At 40.2% G+C, this 22,742-nt stretch overlaps 2 protein-coding genes across 3 annotated transcripts in view; one reads left to right on the forward strand and one right to left on the reverse strand.

The window, feature by feature from the left end:
- Positions 1 to 22,742, forward strand: part of LOC140313410 (uncharacterized) — a 435,793-nt gene that overhangs the window by 216,406 nt on the left and 196,645 nt on the right. The window lies entirely within an intron of this gene.
- bcl11aa (BCL11 transcription factor A a) overlaps positions 1 to 22,742 on the reverse strand; it is a 45,842-nt gene that overhangs the window by 18,507 nt on the left and 4,593 nt on the right. The gene's annotated exons all lie outside the window — the stretch shown is intronic.

Raw genomic sequence — 22,742 nt, forward strand, 5'->3', positions numbered from 1 at the left:
CAGACCCAGTATGGCCTAAGTGCTGCATCACACAGATTCCCAAACCCAAACCAACCCCACCCACATGGGCACAGCCTGAATTCCCTCCCCCCACCAACCCTTATCCCACCTAGGATGACCTAGAAGCGCCTTTTACACACAAACACAGACACACACACAAACACTCATGGCCCACTAATGACCAAACCCAAACAGCTCCCAAACAACTCTGAAAAGCTATTAGGAGTGGGCATTTTGATGGGGAAGTGATTTTTATTTTTTTTATATGCCATTAGAAGCCATAGATGAAATGGGCATTCGCGTAAATACAGCCACAGGTCGGAAGGGGATAGCCAAACAGGGATAATTGAGAAACCATACTTCCCCCTGAGGTAAAGGTAGAGGAGTGTCCACATGTTGTTTTCTGTTCAGACGAGGAGTATCCAAATGTTTCTGTAGTTTCCACTTACTTTGCATAAGGTTTACCATAACTTCTTAAAATTTCTTTGACTTTGTCGTCAGGTATGACAAGTTATGCCACGTGTTTGGATTAAATTCTAAATATTTTTAACGTCACTAAAACTGCTTTTTATTCAAAGACCTTACTGAATGTCCCAACTCTAAAGTATTTAAGCTGTCTGAAGGCCCCAATGTTTGGCTCCATTTTTCTCCAGTAATTCACTTCCAACTTTCTGCTGTTTACGCTACCACAGTAGAAAGTATGTCAGCTCATTACTAATAACTTACTAAAAGCTTTTTTTTCTCCATACATTGTGTTCCATAATCTGAATGAATGTGGGCACCAACCAGTTATTGTCATGCTTAAATATTTAGAAATACTTTTACTATTTTCAAAGGGGTACAGAATCTTCTTTAAAAGTTAAAATTCCACCACAAACAGCAGAGGAACTGGACAATAGTGCCTGTGATCATCTGACACTACAGAGGCTCCTGTTAAGGAGAAAATATTTCAGCATGCATTCCTTACAAGTGGGAAGCATTGGGAATGTTATCAGGTCAGGTTTAGACACGATTTAGACCTGAACACAAACACAATTTTTTCCTACGAAGATAGGATCAGTGGATCCATGTTCATTAGCATCTCACATTCTCTATTCACTTTCTTTTTTCTGAATCTTTTTTTTTCAGCGCTGTCTCTCCCTGCCTCCGTTAGAAGATGGTGAAAAAAAGGCAAAACATAAACATCACACATCATTGAGCACATACACTTACATGCACACTCACACACACACACAGATAGAGTCCTGACTCAACTTTGTTGAGCATTAACAGTAGGTCACTCAACACTTCAGCAGTATTTCCAGGGCCTCGTGATGAAACACAGGGAAAGAACACAAGTTAGAAGGAGGAAACATTCAGGCACCCTCAGGGCCTGACACACACACATACACACCTCACATTTAGAGAGAGATATCTTTCTCCTCCTCATTAGCTTTTAATAACCCACAAGGCCATCATTTTCATAACAGCTGTTAGGCAAGCTTTACAAAAACACTTTCTGATGAGAAGGTCAGTCGCCTCTTAGAAAAAGCAGCCACAGTCTGCTGCTTATAAACCCTGCAGAGTCTGGGAGTGGCCAAACATATAGATAAATTCAATCAATTTAGAGGCACCAATAGCAACATGAGACAGGCCGAGTCACTGCGGCATTAAGGTGAGATGAACCTCATTTCTTGCTTTTGAATACAGAGCACATAATTTATCATCTCTATGTTCAGCATTACTATGATTTTTTTTGCACATAAAATACATGAGGGGAACTGAAACAAAATGTCAAACATTTCATGAGTCCAGCTTCTCTTGATTAGTTTTACTGACTTTTATAAAAGGGTTGAAGATTAGACTGTTGTAAAGGTATTACTGTGGGGTCTTTTTCTTTTCTTTTAAAACAGTAAATCAATAATATACCAAGGAGAATAATCCAGAAAACCTATTAGCATAACTATAACCATTAAGGACATTTTCATATACAACAAACCTGTTGTATCTCCAAAGTAATAGTAATTTCTCCCAATATCAGAATTTCCCTATTCATAGCATAAAGAATACAGGTGTTTGATCAGTTATGTAGTTTTTAATAATGTAATGTATTACACCTGCTTTTCCTGCTGTGTCTCGCCTGTGCTTAAAAGGGTCATTTACTTCTGTATAATCCCTTCAACAATTGTCATTTAAGCAACATGCTTCAAAAAAGAAAAAATCTAAATGCAATTCATTCAGGTTGCTCTGACTAATATTGACTTTGCAGAAAGTGCAATTTCTGCCATTTTTTGAAGCTAAATATGAATTTCTTTCACATCTGTTGTTGAATCTCTGAGACAGACTGAAATCCTGGACACTATAAATCAAAAGGCCTCCAGGGCTAAATACCACTAAAATCTGTGTTTTCACATTTAGGTGAAAATCACCCTTTGAAACGTTTTACTTTTTTATGGAAATCACTTTACTGTTTTGTATAAGCACACCATTCAACAATATTAATATTTTCTAACCGCAGACTACATTTTTACAACAGGGCAGCCACTCTGACCCTGTAAAATCCTGCAGCACTTCTGTTTAAAACTCTTGTACAATCGCCATATTTTTTCTTTCTCCAGACCTGCCACCTGTAAGTTATACTCCCCCATCTTTCTGTTTGAGTCCCCCACCCTCTATCTCTCCCCCATTCCTTGCAGCTGAGCCTTGTAAATCAAGTTGGAACATAGCTCTACATATATGTGTGTGCATGGGTGTGTGTGTTGTATGTTGCCTGCTAACCGTTGCCAAAAAATGTGTCCCAACCTCCCCCTTCTCACCTCCCTATACATCTGCCTATAGGAGGAGGAAGAGCTGAAGTGGACGGAGAGGTGCGTGTGTGTGAGTGCGGGTGGGATTAAGTTTAGTGCTATCTGTCAGGGTCATATGGTTTGAACGAACATATCCTGGAAGCTTATCTGAAGGGGTGCAGTGAGACAAAGTAACCACAGTGTCTTGCAGGTTTTCTGAACATAGACAGAAAGTAAGAAAGAAAGACAGAAAGAAAGAAAGAAAGAATGTTAGGTCTAACGTTCTAGAACATTTATTTAACTTAAGACTGAAGGAGAACTGAAACAGAACCAGACCTCTGTCATAACTGATTGATGTTATGGATGAAATTCTACATCACCTAATTTGTATCAGTGATTCAATCAGTAATGTTCGATTAAAAAATACCTGTCTGTGTCAGGGTCGTCCAGAAAATTTCAAATTTTCAAGATTAACACATTTCACATCAGTCAGTCAAGTTCGATAAAAAACTTTCACATTAGTCCAAAAGATGCAGACAATCTCTCAGTAAATGATGCAGACTAACACATTCATTTAAAATCAATATGCCTGTTTCACAACAACACCACAACAATATTGCCTAAAACTAGAAAAAGACTGTAAAAGTGATTAACAAGTAGAGTTTACTTACACTTCAAAGAGAAAGCACTGACTGTATGAACCACATGCCAAAATTTATACCAACAACACAAGACAAATCTTATATGCTCATATAACCCACCCGAAGTTTGTTGTAGCTGCAGTTCTTAAAAATAAATGTGCCCTGAGTTTGAAAGTGTCATATTCTTGGAACAAGGTTGATTAATACACCCAGATTGCTGTCTCTGATGGAGGCTGCATCAGGTTAATTTAGAAAATGAAGGTGATGAGAGTCATCAATGCAGTTTGATTGTTCCTCACAAGTCTTTGCAGCTTCAGATTGCAAAATTTTCTAAGAAGATGAAAGATCATGTTATCAACTCTTTAAACAGAGGGCATTGTGTATAGGTAGTGTTCTGTTTTGGTTGTTACTGTGGCATTTATCAAGACAAGTACCAACATTGTCACTGGTCACTTTCTAAATGTCATATAATCAGAGGAGAGTGGCACAGTTAGTTTTTGTGTTGCTGTTGTATTGAAAATAAATGTATAGTTCAGTTCCAAGAAAACCCTTGTATAATGTCGATGAGAAACAGTGTGAATGGTGGGGTGGGGGTGGGGGGTAGAAAGTGTCAAAAGTATGCCATATTTAGGCCAGATTGGCACACGACGAAGACTCAGGCTAACTGTTGCTTTTCACACATCGCTCAATCTCTTTTTACCATCTGCCCTCCCTCTTTGTCTCAGTGTGTGTTTGTATGTCGCTCTCTTTTTTTCGCCGTTATTCCTCCCAAAACTGTTGTTCTCTGCCTGGCTGATATGATCTTGGCTATAACACTTCCTCCGCCTCCTTCTTCCTCTTCTCTCCATTAAAAGTGCCTGAAGGTCTCAAGAAGACCATATTTAAAAAAAAAAAAAGGAAGACAAAAATAAGTGAAAAATCCTGACTGCCATCACAGCTCTCCAAATACACTTTCTGGCCTTAAAATGGCTTCTATTTGAATCTTTTCCCCACAGAGATGGTGTAATATCAAGAGTGAAAGGCGATGACAAAGTGGCAATATGTGTCAGAGAGCTGGTGGCCACAATAAAAAAAAGAAAAAAAAATAAGTATCAGGAAGAATCTTTCTCATGGTCACCTGGTATATTTAGACCAGACAACCCAAACGCAAAGCACAAACCACCATGACTCACAAACTCAGAAGAGATTACAGACACACACATATGCAGAGACACAGACACACAAATCACGCTCAAATCAGTCCCACTGCAGACAGACATGTTTCACCTCAGTAGCCATTCATGTTTCTCACTACCTGTTTTTGTCAGGCCCTGCAGCCAGATGTGTGTGCATGGATGCAAGAAAAAGTTGAAAGAGGAACTGACCAGTGTGTGTGAGATGGTACTTGGTGAGCCAGGTGTCGGCAGCCAGCCCTATCACTGGTCCTAGCTTTTTAAGAGGATCAGTGTGTTCAAGCCAAAAACATCAGAGAAAATGTGACTTGAAGCTGAAATCCTTTATATCATATTGTGAAGTCATATTGCTGAATGTTAAAAAGCAGTTTATGTACTATATATATATATATATATATGAAGAAAATGACTCGTGAACAAGAATTATTGGATTTATTTGTTTGGAGCTGAGCATGTATGGCCCACATAATATGAATGAACCCTTTCCTGACAAGGCAACTCAGCAGTACTGCACCTTCATCTTTTCAAATACTTGAGTTTTCCAAACACTGCTTATATTCTCATTTGTCATCTAAAGCCTATCTGAAGATAACTATGATAACATGATCAGGGTTTGTTATAGCACATTTGACAAAGCTCCCAAAGACCTTCTAAAGGCAGCATACATGTGTTTACACCAGCTGTACAAAATGTGGACCCTCTTAATATCAAACTTCAATGAAAATATATGCATTATAAAAGTGATTATTTCTCACACAGAAAGATAAGATTATGTTGTCACCTACATCTCACAGCAGCTGAAAGACGTTTGATTAGATGTTCATCTCAATCCGCTGGTTCACACCAGCAGAAAAATCTAGAAAGGTAAGTAAGTAGGGCATCATTTAGAATGTTTTGTATACAGTCCTTTATTCTGCTCCCTGTCTATATATTGAAGTGCCTTTAATGTGTCCTACTGCTGTTTGTGTGGATAAGTAAATGAGAGGCATACTGTTACACGCAACATGAGTGTAGTCCATTTACCATATGGGATTGAAAGAAAAACAAAAAAAGAAGCGACCAACAATATGATACTTAAGGGCTGTAACTAACATGAGATGAAGTTGTTATCAGTATTCTTTGGGGTTTTGTGTACAACAGCTTCTTGTTACTTATCAGCCCACATATGGTATCTGTGATCTAAGTGAAACTGTACATTAATTATAATAGCGGGCCTAAAGAGCCAGATTTTATATACTTATCTCATTAGCTGTGTCAGAGTGCAGCTCAGCGCCAGTTTGACAGCAGCAGCTAAAAACATCATCATTCCACATGAAAACAGCCAGCACTCCTGAAACTCCAACATGAGATCGACAACCAGGGGTTGGGGGCCGTGTTGAGCTAATAAACCCTGTTAATCTAAATGGGAGCTGGGTCAGTGTGTGTGTGTGCATTGGTGTGCGTGTGTTTGTGTGTGTGTGGCTATAGCTGGCTCACCCCAGCAGATGAGCCTTCACCCCAATCACAGCCCCCATTTTTGCTGGCAGCCTGCCGTCTGACTTGGCAGACACACACTCGCAAGGGGTCTGGTGTGTACGTGTGTATCTGTGGCCGTGTGCATGCATGTGTGTTTGAGCCTGTGTGTGATTGCACAAGGGAGGGAGGATTATAGATGTTGAACATACACACGCAAATGAGCACAGGGCCCGACTGGTCTGCATGGTGTATGTGTGTGTTTCTGTGTTGTAATAAAGCCAGCAGTGTTTTACTGGCCCGTTGACACAGTGCATAAAAAGATCAGTGGGCCAAATCCATTACTGGCATAATTGCATTACATGGTAAATATTCATAAAAGGTCAATATCTCCATTTGAAACATCACTATCATCACAGAGGGCTGCATTAGAATAAGGAATTCTGGGATTTTACAGAAGCCAGAGGAACAAAATACCACTTCTATGCATCTATTATAGCAGGGATTTGGCCAGCGGGACTGATTTTCCACCTCAGAATGAGTCAGCATCATCTTATGGCAGTCCAAACAGATGATCATACACTATATTGCCAACAGTATTCGTTCATCTTGCCTTTACATGCATATGAATTTAAGTGACATCCCATTCTTAATCCATAAGGTTTAATATGATGTCAGCCCACCGTGTGCAGCTATAACAGCTTCAACTCTTCTGGGCAAGCTTTTCACAAGGTTTAGGAGTGTAATTATGGGAATTTTTGACCATTCTTCTAGAAGCGCATTTGTGAGGTCAGACACTGATGTTGGACGAGAAGGCCTGGCTCGCAGTCTCTGCTCTAATTCATCCCAAAGGTGATCTATCAGGTTGAGGTCAGGACTCTGTGGGGGCCAGTCGAGTTTTTCCACACCAAACTTGCTCACCCATGTCTTTATGGACCTTGCTTTGTGCACTCGTGCTCAGTCATGTTGGAACAGGAAGGGGCCATCCCCAAACTGTTTCCACAAAGTTGGGGGCATGAAATTGTCCAAAATCTCTTGGCAGTGAAACATTCAGACTTCCTTTCACTGGAACTAAGGGGCCAAGCCCAGGTCCTGACAAACAACCCCCACCATAATCCCCCCACCACCAAACTTTACACTTGGCACAGTGCAGTCGGACAAGTATCGTTCTCCTGGCAACCACCAAACCTAAACTCATCCATCAGATTCCCAGATGGAGAAGTGTGATTTGTCACTCCAGAGAACGCATCTCCACTGCTCTAGAGTTCAGTAGCAGCGTGCTTTACACCACCGCATCCAATGCTTTGCATTGTACTTGGTGATGTATGGCTTAAATGCAGCTGCTCAACCACAGAAACCCATTCCATGAAGCTTGACAGAAGTATCGATTGACTCTAGAGAAAGTTGGCGACTTCTGCGCACGATGCGCCTCAGCATCCGTTGACCCCACTCTGTCACTTTAAGTGGCCTTCCACTTCAGGGCTGTTTTTCCCAATCGCTTTCACTTTGTATTAGTACAACTGACAGTTGACTGTATAATATTTAGCAGCAAGGAAATTTCGTTGTAGTCAAAATACACCCACAGGAATGCAGGCATATAGTGATGTCAACAATATTTACTGATTATTTTAACATAAATATTCAAAATAAAGACCAAAACTTTAATTGATTTTATGTTCCTTCATTTTAATATTTCTGGTTTTCATTTTCAGACTATTTCTGATTTATAGACATGAGTTATTCTATCTGACGCAGGTCATTTCATAGATATGATGGTTGACTGGAAATGAGTGAGAGAAAGAGTCAGAAAGGCACACAAAGACAGCAGGAGCTCATTGTGTGGGCGAGTATGAGACAGTGAGGGTGTGAGGAGAACTGAAGCTTTATTTCCAATTTATGTAAAGTAATTCTGTTTGTACATCTGATTGCAAATTGTTTTTGCCGATGGTGTTGTTACACCGCGAAAAACCTCATTGTAAACAGATATGATTAAAGTTACCTTGAACGCAAGGAACATTCCACAGGAACTTTGTTGTGGGTGCATTCTTAGGGTAATATCCATCCATCCTTCCAACTTAATCCAACTAGGAGTCGCAGGAGGGCTGGATTTCACAAAGAAAAATTACCCTAGATTGCACCTGAGGTTCAGCTGTCATTGGGTCATTGTCATCACAGGGAGACATATGAGACACACAACCATACACGCTCACACTCACTCCAAGGGTCAATTTAGAGTCACCAATTAACCTGAAATGCATGTTTTTGGGTGGTGGGAGGAAGCTGGAGTACCCAGATAGAACCCATGTATACACAGGGAGAACATGCAGGAACCCTCTTGCTGTAAGGCAACATTGCTAACCACAAAAGGTAAAGCCAAAGCAAGAGTATTGGAATGATTACAAATCAAAAGAAATTTTAATTAACCAAATCTTGGGAGTGAGCTGTCACAGACTGACATGGTGAGACTGAATGACTGGCTGACACCAAAATGCCTTAGGTAATCCAATAATAGCTGATAACACATATACTGACTTAAGAGAAAGGCAGAAAGCCTAAAGGAAGAGGAAACCTAAAAAAATTAAACACAAACACAGAGAGGCAGCAAAGGAAACATACAGTACAGTTTCTACACATAACATAGCCTCCAGGCTATTGCCCTCCAGATTTAGGTCATGGCGAAACTAACAGTACACACACACATGCACTCGCTCACACACACATGCTCCCCAGGAGGCTTTCCTCACCTGCAAAGAGGCCAGTTTGGACACCGTGTCAAAGATTAAACCTGTGTTTTATCTCTAAAAGGGGTAATGCTTGAGGGAATGTGTGTGAGCATGTGAGTGCGCTCACTCAGTCCCTTTAAACCAGAGGGCAGGGGGTCACTGGAGAATATACTTTTTCACTTGCATGCACACATACTGCTACCCATCTCAGTGTGCTCGGTCAACTAGAAAGGTGGATCTGTGTCAAGTAGCAAGGGTATTTACTGTTACAGAGACAAGCAGGCCCAGAAAACACCAACACAGCAGAGAGAGGCAGGGAGAGGGGCCAGAGACTTAGATGGAGTAAGAGCAAGGAGAGACTGAGAGGTGGAAGAAGAATTGGACAAGCAGCGATGTTTTGAGGGCTACAGTGGCCCGCAGAATGCAGCCATGTGTGATGTCAGACTAGCAAATACACATACAGAAACCAAGATGACGAGTTATTTCTGCAAAACAAATCAGACACCAGATCGCTGTACACTGTGGATACTTCACTAGGAAAAAACATATGTTAAAAATACACACAAGCAGAGACACTTTCAGACAGGAGCAAGAGCAAAAGAACATCAGAAAAGCCCTGAAAAGGTTGGAGTTGGAGTTCCCGCATGTGGATGACACAGCAGATTTGATTTTAAATTTACTATGATCCAAAAATCCCAATCCGGCATTCCTACATGCACATTCATTTCTTCTTCCAATCGGCTCCATAAAACTGAAATTAAAAAATAAAACTTTTTTGCCCCCCCCTCCTGTTCAAATACCGTAAATTAGAGGCATCATTAAGGCCTAAATGGAAAAACAGACCACAACAGCATTCACCTTAAACCAAACTTCTAAGATTAGTCTTATTAAAAGGTGCTGCCATACAACATTTTAATATATTTGTCCATTTTACTTTTTTTAACACTTGACCTGTACAGCAAGAAACATTATGAATCATAAAATCATTATTTCTAATGGTAATTATGTTATACTGCATCTACCATTTTCATTTACTCATCATACATTATTCTACTGATTTCAGTCAACTGAAATCTCTTCTGTCTGCAGTTAAGTAACTTTGGAAGAAACTTGGCGATAAACTAATGACTTTGCGTTCAACAGTATTCATCTGCAACAAGGTAGCAGAATAACAAGCAAAGTCAAGAAGGTGTTACGAGATAGAGACAGAGGAAAGGCAATAATAATTAGCCAACAAAATGCCTAAAATTTCAGCCTCTCAAGGATGAAGATATATTTTATTCTTTATCTGTTGTAACACACTATAAAGTGAATACCAGAAATCCTGAAAGCAATGTCTTTGTTGATTAAAAAAAAGGCAACAAAGATGGGACTCTTTTTTTATTATTCTTTTCTTTTCTTTAAGATGTCCTGAACAAGCCCTAAAGACAAAAGAAGTCACATACATCCCTGAAAGGCCTTTATGTTTATTTTTCACGTTACTTATTTATTTATTATTTCTGCTCTCCTGCCACACAGCCCGGGTAGCGAAGGACCACAGGTGCTCGGGTGAATCCGATGGACATCCGCAATTTATCATTCATACGCCGGTGACTGCAGGCCAGGCCAAAATATGGCACAGTAAACACAAACCATACATCATTCACAGACGCAGATACACATAGACATCCGCAGACACACATAGATACGCACAAGAGCGTGCACATAGATAAAATATATCTTTGAAGACAGATGCTTTTATGTGCACACGGAGCTGGACATGGGTCAAATCACAACATGTTTCTTTCCGTGTGGTGTAGATATCTTTTTCTCCGCTCTTTATTCCACTCTATCTTTGTCTTACTTTTGGGATCCTAGTCTTCTGCCTCAGTTTTCACTTCTTGTTGAATTTTGGCAGGTCAGACATATGAAAGCATAGCAACTCCACATTCCTATTAATGAGCAAATAGAATTGGCTTTCCAAATTTGTCTTTAAATGTGTAGAGTGTGAGCATTTGTTTCACCTAAATAATTACAACCTCCTATTTAGATTTTTTCTCACAAAGTCTGGTAAAAATTCATATAAGCCACCTGGATTCCAGGCAACTTTTGGACTTTGCTCAATCTTTCTGTTTTCTCAGGTATAAATACACTAAAGAGATGACAGCTGCCCCCACAACTCCTACATAAACTCTCCTCCCTTAAATGCCCCCTGCCTCCAAACTTTTAATCCAGGCTTTAGAAGGATATATCACAGTAGGACATCACTGCTGGCCTGCATCTGCCAGAGTGAGCTGGGAGCTGATTTCTGTGTTTACATAAGATTAGAGCACGGGAGAAAAGAAGGTAGCCGATATGGTAGCTCCAAGCCAAGCAGCTCTCATTTTTAATGCAGCAAATGCTGCCACAAACAGCCTGCAGGAGGGGGGCTGAGCAGAGATATAGCCAAAGGTTGGACCAGTAAGTAACACCACTAACAAGCCTTAGGGAGTGTATGTGTGTGTGTGTTTGAATTACGGCCTGCCCATACAGGATTTTCAGCAATGGTCACTGATCTAAGCTACACTGCCAATAACTTGATGCAAATACCCACATGAGAAACCTTTGGAATACGAGAAGTCACATGCTTTGTCAAAATGGTATTTTAGGATAAAATATCACGCGGGGTCCAGCAGGATTGAATTATTGAGGTTTAATGACAAAGAAAAACAGCTGAAAATTCAGTGGGAGGGGTTGTGTGTATTTTCAAATAGATCATCAAAATCAGGAAGCTGCAGAAATGAGCTTAAGCCTTAAGCCCCTCTTAAGCCCCTTGTTTCTTTATGTATTCTTTATATCTTTGTCTTCGCAGCTAAATGTGGTCCTAAAAATGTCTAAAGCATATCTCATTGCTGACATGTCCCTTTTAATCCCTGTCAGTAAGGAGAAAATCAGAAGGTTGATGGAATCAATCTAATTAAGAAAAAATGTCTCATATACAATAAGTTTGTGCCACTATGAGATGTTTTTTGCATTTCTGAAAAAGAGTTCATGCACATCAGTATGTATGGAAACACCGTTTGCTTATCAGTTCTGACGTTGTGAACATGTAACTCACGTAGCTGTTTCTGCTTATCAGGGAATGAACATTGCCAACACTCAGTGACATGAAAGAATAATTGCTGCATACCAAATTTTACAAAAAGGCTCCCGAGGACAACATTATTCTACCATATATTCTTCCCCGCCTCTACTGACAATATTTAGTAATTTAGTTTATTCTCTCTAAACCAAATAAAGGAATCAGATTGGATGCAAATTTTTCATGAGTTGAAATTTCAATGGTTTGTTTCAAATTCACATAACAAGAGCATGTAATGATGAAAAAAAAATAAAAAAATAGATGTGTAGCAAAATGAGCAGCACTTTGTGAAAAGGAAGGACTTAACAGTACTTAATATCAATGGCCTGCAGTACTGAATGTACCTTTGAGCAAGGTACTGAGAATTGCTACAAAGAAAGGGGCAGTATAACATCCATCTCTAACTTGTTTTTCACTTTAAATAAAATGCCTATTTCAACAGCACTGACCAAGCTACACCAATCAAACATTTTAAAGAATGCCAGATTGAACTGAAACTACTACAAACCACTTTCTCATCAAGTTTCAACCATACAGCCAACTTATCAACATCTCATCAGAGTACATTCACAGCGAGCGCGTAACCCTCCCTCCTTCCTCCTGACTCCTGATTCAGGCTGTTGCTGTAAACTCATATTTGGTGACACAAGCAACAGTTAAACAAAGGTTAAAAATATGTATATATTACTTAATTCTCCCTTTTGCTTTTGTCCCATCAGTGTCTCTATGTGCAATTTTTCTTGTTTCTATCTTTCTCACTCTTAAAGTGGAGGTGCTCGAGGGTCAGTGGGACCTGTTTTTGTCTCTTTTTTAAACCTGTAAAGACTTTCCACTCTTTACTGTCTTTCTTAACCCTGCATGGTTTCCATGCCAAAAAACCAGCCTGAACTGGTCCGATTCAACTACCTACATGTGTCTGAGTAAAAGAGAGAGAGAGCGAGAGAGAGAGAGAGAGAGAGAGAGAAAGAGAGAAGATGTGTATGCAGGTAGATAATCGGGGAATAAGAGCTTACACTGAATGCCAGCAGTAGGTTAATATGTAGAGCCAGAGCAAGGAAAGATAGCATATGTCACTGCATAACCCAAACAGCCACACATCACACATGCTGTGACACCCGTCTCATCAAACATTTGGACGTCGGCCAAGTTCATCTGTTAATGGACAGTCACGACCGGGACCAAGCCTTCCCTTCCTTGTTCTACCCCCTCCTCCTCTTCCTCTCCCTCACACCCCTATCCCTCCACAACACTCATTCCCTATGCCCTCTCCTCATCTCACCATCTCTGTCCCATTTTTTTCTTTCTTTTTAACCCCCCTTACCTCTTCCCTCCCCTTATTTCTCTCAACACCTCTCCCAGCATTGCAGACTGGGGCCTGCGTTTTCCTTGTGCAGCAAAGATAAATATTGGGAGTATGTGTGTGTCCCTTTGTCCTGCCTGTCTGTCGGCAGACGGTGCTTGGGTCGTGTTGCATGTGCACACAACCTCAAGAGCGTACCTTTGAGCAAGCTTGAGACAAAAACAGGAATCAAACAAAGGCCAAAAGAAGGGTTAGGTTCCACGACATTAAAGTTGATATGTGTATTTGTGTGCGTGGGTGTGTGTGTGTATAAGAGAGAAAGAGGGTAAGCAGCAGCATTAACTACAGTCCAGAGCATGTTGAAACACATTTGTAGTTCAATGGAAAGCTGAGGCAGATGAGAACATAAAAGAAAGAGACGATTGGCAAAGAGAGAAAAGAAAGAAGAGGGAGAAAGTGTGAAAGAAGAGAATTTCATGAAGAACACATAGGACTTTTCCCACTGGCTTAGTTATTGGAGGGCAAGAGATCAAGGAATTAGAGGCTCTTTCACACTTCAGTATTTATCTAACAAGCGAGGTGATGTCTATATATCTAAGTACACTTGTTTTAGGAGTAGGATGATCTAACTATTTGAAGAGAGGTGAACATATGTACGTATTACATGTTTTTGTTTTGATGGCCGGTGTAATTTTCATACATTAGCTGGGGTTACATGAGTGTGAGATTTGTCTTCGGGCCACAAAATACAGAAATACAGTTTTTATGAAAAAAAATTACAGCAGATTTGTTTCCATTGCATTGAAAGGAATTAAACAGTGGTCTTCAGATAGCCTCAAACAGAGAAAGACATGTTTTTAGTTTAAGACGTCTTTTTCTTTTAAAGTTTGTCACCAACAGAGACATATTTCTTGCATTTTCCTAAGTGCTCTTTTTTTCAGTTTCCATACCTGAAATATTTGTGGGCAGCCAAACACACACCCACACACTTCAACAAACAGTTGCCCTAAAAGGTACATTGAAACGCATCTTTGTCCATTTTGAGGGGGATAAATTATCCATTATCATATCTTACCAGGGCAATTACATCAAGAAAATTATCGCGGGCACGAGATTAATTATGCATGCCCTTGGCCAAAGACCAAGCACCAGGCAGAAGGAAAGGGCATGTGTATGCTCACGTACACACACGTGAACGAGAAGAGCATCTCATAGATATGGCCCATCAGTTCATCTTACTGCCTAAAAAGTTTGTACGTTTAATAATTTAGTTGTGTTCTGGATACAGTTTCCCAGCTGAATATTAACAACTTTGAAGTGTGTAACAGCAGCAAGAGGTGTGTATATGTGTCTGTGTATTTGTAATAGGGCTAAAAGAGACCTCAGGAAACAAGCTTGCGAGTCCCACTGGAGAAAACCCCTAGAAACACACACAGAGAGACACACACACTAACCTTCCACTCGTCCATTACACCTCTGTTTGTAACCGTGCTCATTTCTTGGCAATTAAGAATTCCTTTTCATCAGTATGTAGGTTCACATATCTCGCTCACAGCGCTTGTTCACAAACTGGAACGACATAAGGAAGAAGAGTGTGTGTGTATGTTTGTGTGTGTATGTATTAGGGGCTAGAAAGGGAGGGTGAAAGGAGAAAAAAAAGCAACAAAAGGAACCAAAGAGGAAAACATAGACTTTAGTGCCTGTGCTCTAGTTTTTCTTGTTTCTTGTTCTCACTTTTTTAATTGTCAGGCTTCATTACTGAATGAAAATTGATTTATTTTATTGACTTTTTCCTTTTGTCTTCCTCTCACAAAAAAGAAAACACTTTCACAACGGGTATCTTTTTGAGTACACAGGTGGAATAAAGTGTGTCTGTGAGTGAGTGCTTACACACAGGTGCCTGTTTTTCATGTGTATGCGCAACCACATGACACATGCAGAAAGAGATGCATTTTTCTACTGAGGGAACAACAATGGAATTCATTTTCTTTGTCTCTTTTTTAAAGAGTTTTCATCAATGTTTACAGAGAAACTCAATTAGGAAGACAAATCACTGTCTCTAAAATGGCAGCTGAAGATAGAGTGGAGGAAGGACGAAGAGGGATAAACGAGAAGTATCTGACATCTGTTTGTTCAAGGAGAAACAGAAAGAGGGGGTGACACAAAAAATGAGTGGGCTGACAGAGAAAGAGAAAAAGAAAGAGAGATGGGCATTGAGAAATCATTTTACCATGTCAAGTCCGACATACAGGAGGGAGCCAGATGGTTTCATTGGGCATATTTTATAAGTGTGTGTGTGTGTGTGTATGTTGGTTCGAAACAAACAGTGTAATGAGGGAACAGACAAGACATCATGTAAATTAAATATGTCCAATCTTCCTCTTGCCTCTCAGTCTTCACGCAATTAAAAAAAATGCTACTTTAATTTATATTAGATAAAAGCACAGCCAGCTTACACACACACAAACATATCTCCAACCCAAGGCACAAATAAAAAAATTGAAAAAATATATATATATACACATACAGACATTAAAACACACCCACACACACACACACACACTCCCCTTGACATGCCAGCTCTGACAAGCGTGGCTGATGTGCACCACGAATGCGTATGGTAATAGGCCAATCAAAAATGCAAAACAATTGGCAATTACTGTGAGGACCTAATGGTCATTAGAATTTACAACTAGGTAATGAACTAAAGTCTGCCCACTGCATGCATATTCATAAAGCTATTTGAGCTTTGAAGATTAAAGTAGCGCTTAAAATTCAAATGAGCCTCCGCAAATTATCGGCAAAAGTCAGTGCTGCTGCTGGTGGCAATGGGGGAGTTCCTTTTGCATGTCGGCTTTATGTGTCTCGTTTAAGAATTGCTAAATTGTGTGTTCTTTAACATCTTCTTCGGGGATGTCACATTAAAATAATGTGGCATCACAAGATACAGAAGATTCACAAATTTTGTCAATCAACTTGTCTTTTCTTAATGTATAATTATCTTCTAATATGTACAGATTGCACATGTTTAGATTGAGAGCATATGTGCATGCAGCTGTGCATGCGTATTTAGATTTGTGTGTGGCTAAACCTGTAAATCTTCAAAAAATGACAAATTCAAATACATTTCTATTGTTTGAACCATAATACACAAGGCAAAGAAAATAGAATAAGCAAAAGTTAAAAAACCTGGAATATATCCATTATGTCAGCTTATATTGGAAAAGAGTGAAAACTTTGTTCTGTAAACAACATATTTTTTAAGAACAGAGTTATCATCCTTTCATTGCAAATTAATTTCACAATAATTTTCTCTAATGGTAGTAGGCTTTTTAAATGGTTAAGAAAATACTTTAAAAGGGCCCACATCATGTTTTTAAATTGCCAGAATAGAGATTTTACAAGCTAAAAATCAGATTCCTCACATCTCTGCTGTAAAGGAATGTGCTCTCGGAATGCAGCAGTGAGACAAGGAAAGAGTCTCACATTGTTGCAGTGAATTGTTATAAAGAAACACTGTGGACTTACATGTGCTCTCTTGCTTTGAGGAGGCCTTTATTTGGCATTACAGGTGCTTAGAATTCGCTAAGCAGAAGAAGAAGGCATGAGGAGTGATACTCACAATGTCAAACTAAAAGATTAGACCCACTCATACAAACTGGTGCATGCACAGTAAACTCTGTGAGCTCTACTTTCAAAGTACACACACACACACAGAGCTATAAGGTAGCCACGTCCTGTATATGTGGTGCCTTTATGCAGTTGTAGTAATAGCTGAGCCAAATGGAAACATGAAACCACACACATAGACACACAAACACAAGGTGTCAGCTCAGCTCTGGCACTTTTTAACAGGGCATGTCCTGCATCCATGCTGCCTGCTCACACACACTTTTATTCTCACTTGTGCCAAACTAAAACACAAAGTAATGACAGGCATATAAAGTGTGACAGGAAGCACTGATGAATGAGCACATAGTTGTATCTGGCCGGTGAGATGGGAATATACTGCATGCAAGAGTGTGCGTTTGTGGATGTGTGTGCGTGTGTGTGTGTGTTTGTGTGTGTGGTGTAGAGAGCCAGTCTGTAATCCAGTGGCCTATATAAATAAGCTTTGTAGTGTATAAACAGTTTTATGAACAGGCCTTCAACTGCCTTCAACATAATAAGAGAGCTGAGTTACATGTGCACCCTCATGTGTGTGTATGAGTGTGTGTGGGAATAAACACACACACAAGAGCGCGCAGCAAGTGAGCCAAATACAGCAGCTTTCCCTCTCACCACGAAGAAATAAATGTAGCGTGGATGTCGAATCGCTTGCATAAACACAAAGAGCTTGATCAATAAACAATCCTCCTTCACAGAGTGTGTGCACGAGCCCACTTGACGTCACTGACGTCCCCGACGTTCTGTCACTGCTGTAAATACTGCAAACTTGGGAAATAACGCAGCTTTTTTTAATGTCTCTGTGTGTCCCATCATCGGTTTGGAATGGTTTTCCAGTCGGCTGCGATAATATGGGAGATCTTTTTGTTTTCATCTCATCTGTCTACGTCGTTGGCCACTGTCGCTGTGGTGGTGTGTCTGCACCGCACTTCCCAAGGATGAGCTGTCAATCACAGTGCATGGGCGTAGTGATGTCTTTCCCTTGAATGCTTTTTGTTTTGTTTGCAGTCTTTGATGTTGTTGTTGTCTCTTTGTCATGTGGTGGTGGGGACTGCTGTCCATGCCCTGTTCTTTTTATTCCAAAGCTTTGGCGCAAGCAAAACGCATCACTTGCTGTGCATGCAGAGCATATGTAACCAGAATACCCCTGAATATACCATTCAAAGGTACCCTTTCAGAGGGTCCAGAGCAGGATCTTTCCCTAACGAAACAAGTGATGAGTGGAACCAGCTGTTATTGTTCATTTTTTCTAATATCCTAACTTTAAAGTCAGCACTATGAGCATGTATCTACATGTAATGTCTATTGTATTAAAAGCAAGCAAGGATTAGGACTAAACGTTAGCTTTTAATTCATAAATATGTAACATTAAATCAGTAGAGTAACCTTTCATACGAGGACACAGGAAGAGATTTACAGTAGTTAGCACTTTAATGTTACTGCTTTAATACTATCTTATGTAAGAAACTGTGGGTGTGCCAGTGTGTGCATGTGTGCTTGTGTGTGCTGGAAGGATTACCAAACAGAATAAAGGATAAATCAGCAGGCTTGCTGTTGTTTTATTACTACTCCTTAATACTGTCAGCGACAAATTCCGGGTTTTTTTGGCTCCATTTGGACTTGACATGCTGTCAATATGCAGTTTTTATGCATGCATGTGTGTGTCTGTGAGTGGCTCTGTGTGAGTGCTAAATATAAAACACAATACAGCCAGTTGGCCATGGCAGCAGATTTTTAGCTTTTCCAGTGATCCCGGTAGCGCGCTGTACGCATGTGTTATCCTGCTGCTGCTGCCTTCCATACACACCAATATGTTTACATTTAGAATGCCGACACAGCCACATTCTCAGTGTTCAAATGCAGCACTCAAGTCTACTAAATAAAATCTTATGCTCAGAGATAAAGAAAGACGGACAAAGTGAGAGAACAACAATAGATTAGTAATGGCAGCCAGTGTGTGAAATCTCTTTGTAGGCTTGCTGGGATGTGACACAGCATAAAACACACATACACATACTCACACACACCAAACATACTGTAATTGATTCAGTATCAATTGGCTGCCCTGAATTTGCATTGACTGCTAATGTAGCACAGAGAGCAAAAGACACATGAGTCAAACAAGAAAAAGAAAAAAAGAATAACAGGGAGAGGACAGACATGAGATGAAGGCAGAGCAATCTGACATCGAGCCAAACGGAGAATGGGTGTTAAAAATGCACTAATGTGTATCGAGGTGGGTAGCATTAGCCAGTGATGATAAGCTAATTGCTAATCAGTGGATCATAGACTAACAATACTCATGTTGTGCGGCGTCAAGCCAGGATGATTCTTCAGTGGGCTGAACAGAATGAAGGATTGGATATTTTGGGCTAAAAATTGGAATGTGGCAGATGAATTAGTATTCCTGAAACTTTGATTTATCATCATGCTCTGGTAGCGATAATATCTGTGTTAATGAGCTAATATTGATAGCTTATCAGCCAATATTTCTCACTGAAAAACTGGTCAGTAAGAGGAGTGATTCTTGGTACTGTAGCTCGATAACACACGTATTATGACAGATTTTCTATGTGTGGGTGTATGTGTGGGTGTGGGGGGTGATTGATTTTAATTATGAGAAATCAATTTGGAAACTGGACAGCAGAAATTGTATTTACTGCAGAAATAATCCACCAAGAATTCCTTCTAAATGTCAATTTTCGAGCCAAGAATTTTTTCATTAATAACCACTTTTGGGTAAAAAGGGGAGAGAAATAGAACAAGACATGACTGTTCACACACACATACACACACGCCCACCTTCCTCCCCTCCACCCACTCTCTCTCTCTTTCGAGACATTAGCGATGCTGTTTCTGAGTGAGGGACACCTCAGGGATTATAATCAGAATATTTTCATCTCAGTCAGGGATTAATAGAATAAATGGACGAGCGAGAGAGTACTAGTGTGTGTGTGTGTGTGTGTGTGTGTGTGTGTGTGTGTGTGGTGGAAGTGTATGTGTGGTGTGTGTGTGTGTAGGGGGGGTGGTGGTGGTTGGGTTGAGTGGACAGGTACGTTGTCTTTCTGCATCACTGATCAACATTTTCCCTTTGCAGTGTTCTGCGACCACATATTCGCACACACATATACGCAGGTAATGACCGGGCTCTCCGCAGTCAGAGCCGTTTGATATGTAAATAGCAGCGTTTTGCCACAAGTCTTTGTGTTTCTCAGAGCCGCGCAGCAACGCTCCGACCAGAGATGCAGATACATATTTTACCATGTGCACAATAAAAAGGCACATAAATGTAGGTGAGGATCTACAAACTACAATCTCCTGCAACATGAAATTCGGAAATTCTTTTCTTGGTCTTTTTAAAGGAACTACATTTGAAATTTTCATTTCTGTCTTTTTTAAATTTTTGATCAGAATTGGGCGACTAAAACCTCATAGGAAATCTAGATTCAAAATCTAGATTTAAGGCCAGTCAACAGAATTCAATTTGAAAATATTTAGTCCTCAGTGTGAAAAGAACATAGCTTTTCTGAAGCTGCAATTCATTTGTGTAAAAACCTTTATTATTATAAAAACCTTTTCTGAAGCTGTTTTCAGTGAAGATAGACCTTATACATTGCGAGCAAAGCCTCTGAGACAAAGTAGAATGCCAAGCCAGCATTTTCAAATAAGAAACACACATGCATTACTCGCCTTGTCTCTCTTTTTTTTTTTTTTTTTGACACTAGGAATGTTTTTGGATGGCTACAATCGCGGATGAAAGCAGCAGATTATTTTTTTCTGTCTTCTGTCAGTTTGGGGTCAATTAAGATGAAAGCTTGAGTGTGGTTGGGGAGTGTGTGCGTGCATGCGTGTGTGTGTGAATGAGGAAAATACTGGCTTTAATTATCAGCTATCAAGATGGATGTGTTGCGTAAATTTAGCATGTGAGGTGGTGTATGTGCTGGTGTGCATCCAGCAGCAGAGAGAAGAAAAAAAGAAAATTAGATGTAAATAAGACAGACTAACCATTTTAATCGCAGGGTTTTCCTTTTCAGTCAAAAAAAATTCCAAGCAGCAAATCTACAATAATGCTTGGTCTGTCTGTTGTTCAGCTTGACGTCAACATCAGACAAGATATATAACGCTGGTGTCCTGTTTTCTTTTTCTGTCTGAGTGTACAGCTGTTCCTACCAAGACGTTCCCACACACAACGCTATTGAAGCAACCAGACGCCTGTATTATGATGTAAATCGCTCTAATAACCCAGTTTAGCTGGTGAGTGTCTGCAAGAGTGTGTGAGAGTGTGTGGGAGTGGGTGTGTTGAAACGTACAGACACTACGGAGACACAGGCTTTAAAGAGAAGCGCGCACACACTCTCGTGTTTCTGATGCCGTATAGACAAAGGTCAGAGGTCAAACATATCTTTAATTGACAATCATCTTCTACAAATCCTTCTCCTGTAACTGTGCATTTTGATCGTAGGAACTGGGACCATGGTTTCTTACACGGCATATTGTGCTTATTTCTTCAAACAGCGGTATTTAGGATGGCTGACCTGTCTTCATGGTGCAAGGTGATGAAGTGTGTATTCTGATTGTGTCTTTCATCTCTCTCCTTTTTTCTTTCTGTAATAGCTAATTTAGTACAGGCAGCCTGCCACTAAAAGCTACTGCTAATTAAAATGTTCGACGAAGAAAAAATAGAGCTGCAACAAATAATTAGTGGTGTTAAAACACTTAAATAAATTACTTTCCATCTCTGAGCAAAACTACAATTCTGCTCACGTCACGTTTGATTCTAGCACTGGGGAAGAGGGGGGAAAGGGAAGGGAAGAGTGTTTTACATATTAGCATCTGTTGGAGGCAAACTAAGTGAGGGAAAGAATGGACGTGATGGAGAGCTGGAACTTTTTTAGTCGGGTAAGCTGTGGCAGTGGAAGAGCCACACCGAGAGTAGGACACATCTGCCAGGACCACATGAGATGGAGGCACACAGATACACACACACAGCACAAATGCACAAGAACACACTCAACCCCAGAAAAAAGCTGCACATACTCCCAGAACTGAAAGTCACATACAAACATACTGTTCCACCAGCAATTTCCCATCTATACACAAACACATACAAACTAACATACACACTGACCAATGGTACCACAAAGTCAAGGACAACCTGCTTGCCCGTGGGATTCATTCACAGCGGATAAACTGGGAAAACTGGGAAAACACACTCTGTTCTGAATTCGGCAGATCAGCAGAAGGACGACTATTTAGTCTTCAGCTGATTAATAGATAACTCACACATATGCGAACATTTACATTCCACTCTATAATAGATGATAAAACACACACACGCGCACATAGATAAAAGCATGTGGGTCTCTTGGTTTTCATTCCCACCAGGGATGTCCCTCTGTCTGCAGTTTATGTGACAAACAATCAAACTTCTGACAAGTCTCATCCAACCAGATTTTTTCCCTTATTCAATACTGGTATTGTTAGGGTATTGTTACTGGCATTTTCTTGTTACTGGCATTTTCTTGTTATTGGCTTTTTCTTGTTCGGAAAATTGCAGCCCACCTTTCGATTTGGAGATTTGGTGGAGCATTCTGCTGCAGACTACACTGGCTTGTGGTACCACAACAAAGACACAGTGCATCAGTGACATGAAAACTATCTGTGACGTTATAGAAGAACATACATCCACAAGTGATAAGATGATAAGAGGGGGACACAAAAATCTGCTTTTAAGCTGTAGGAGTTATTTAAACCACTTAAACTACTTGTGGTTTCTTTATTGTTTGAATTTACTGGAAATTTACAGCCATTTTCACACACAGCTAAATCCGCTGGTATTTTCAAAAGAGGCAATCTACTACTCTTTGCTGTAGTGAAACTGTCAGCTCTTGTTTGAGCTCAGAGCAGCTGTGACCATATCAGG

This window comes from Leuresthes tenuis, unplaced genomic scaffold, assembly GCF_036924035.1.
Source record: "Leuresthes tenuis unplaced genomic scaffold, fLeuTen1.0.hap1 SCAF_8, whole genome shotgun sequence".
In the NCBI taxonomy this organism is placed as follows: domain Eukaryota; kingdom Metazoa; phylum Chordata; class Actinopteri; order Atheriniformes; family Atherinopsidae; genus Leuresthes; species Leuresthes tenuis.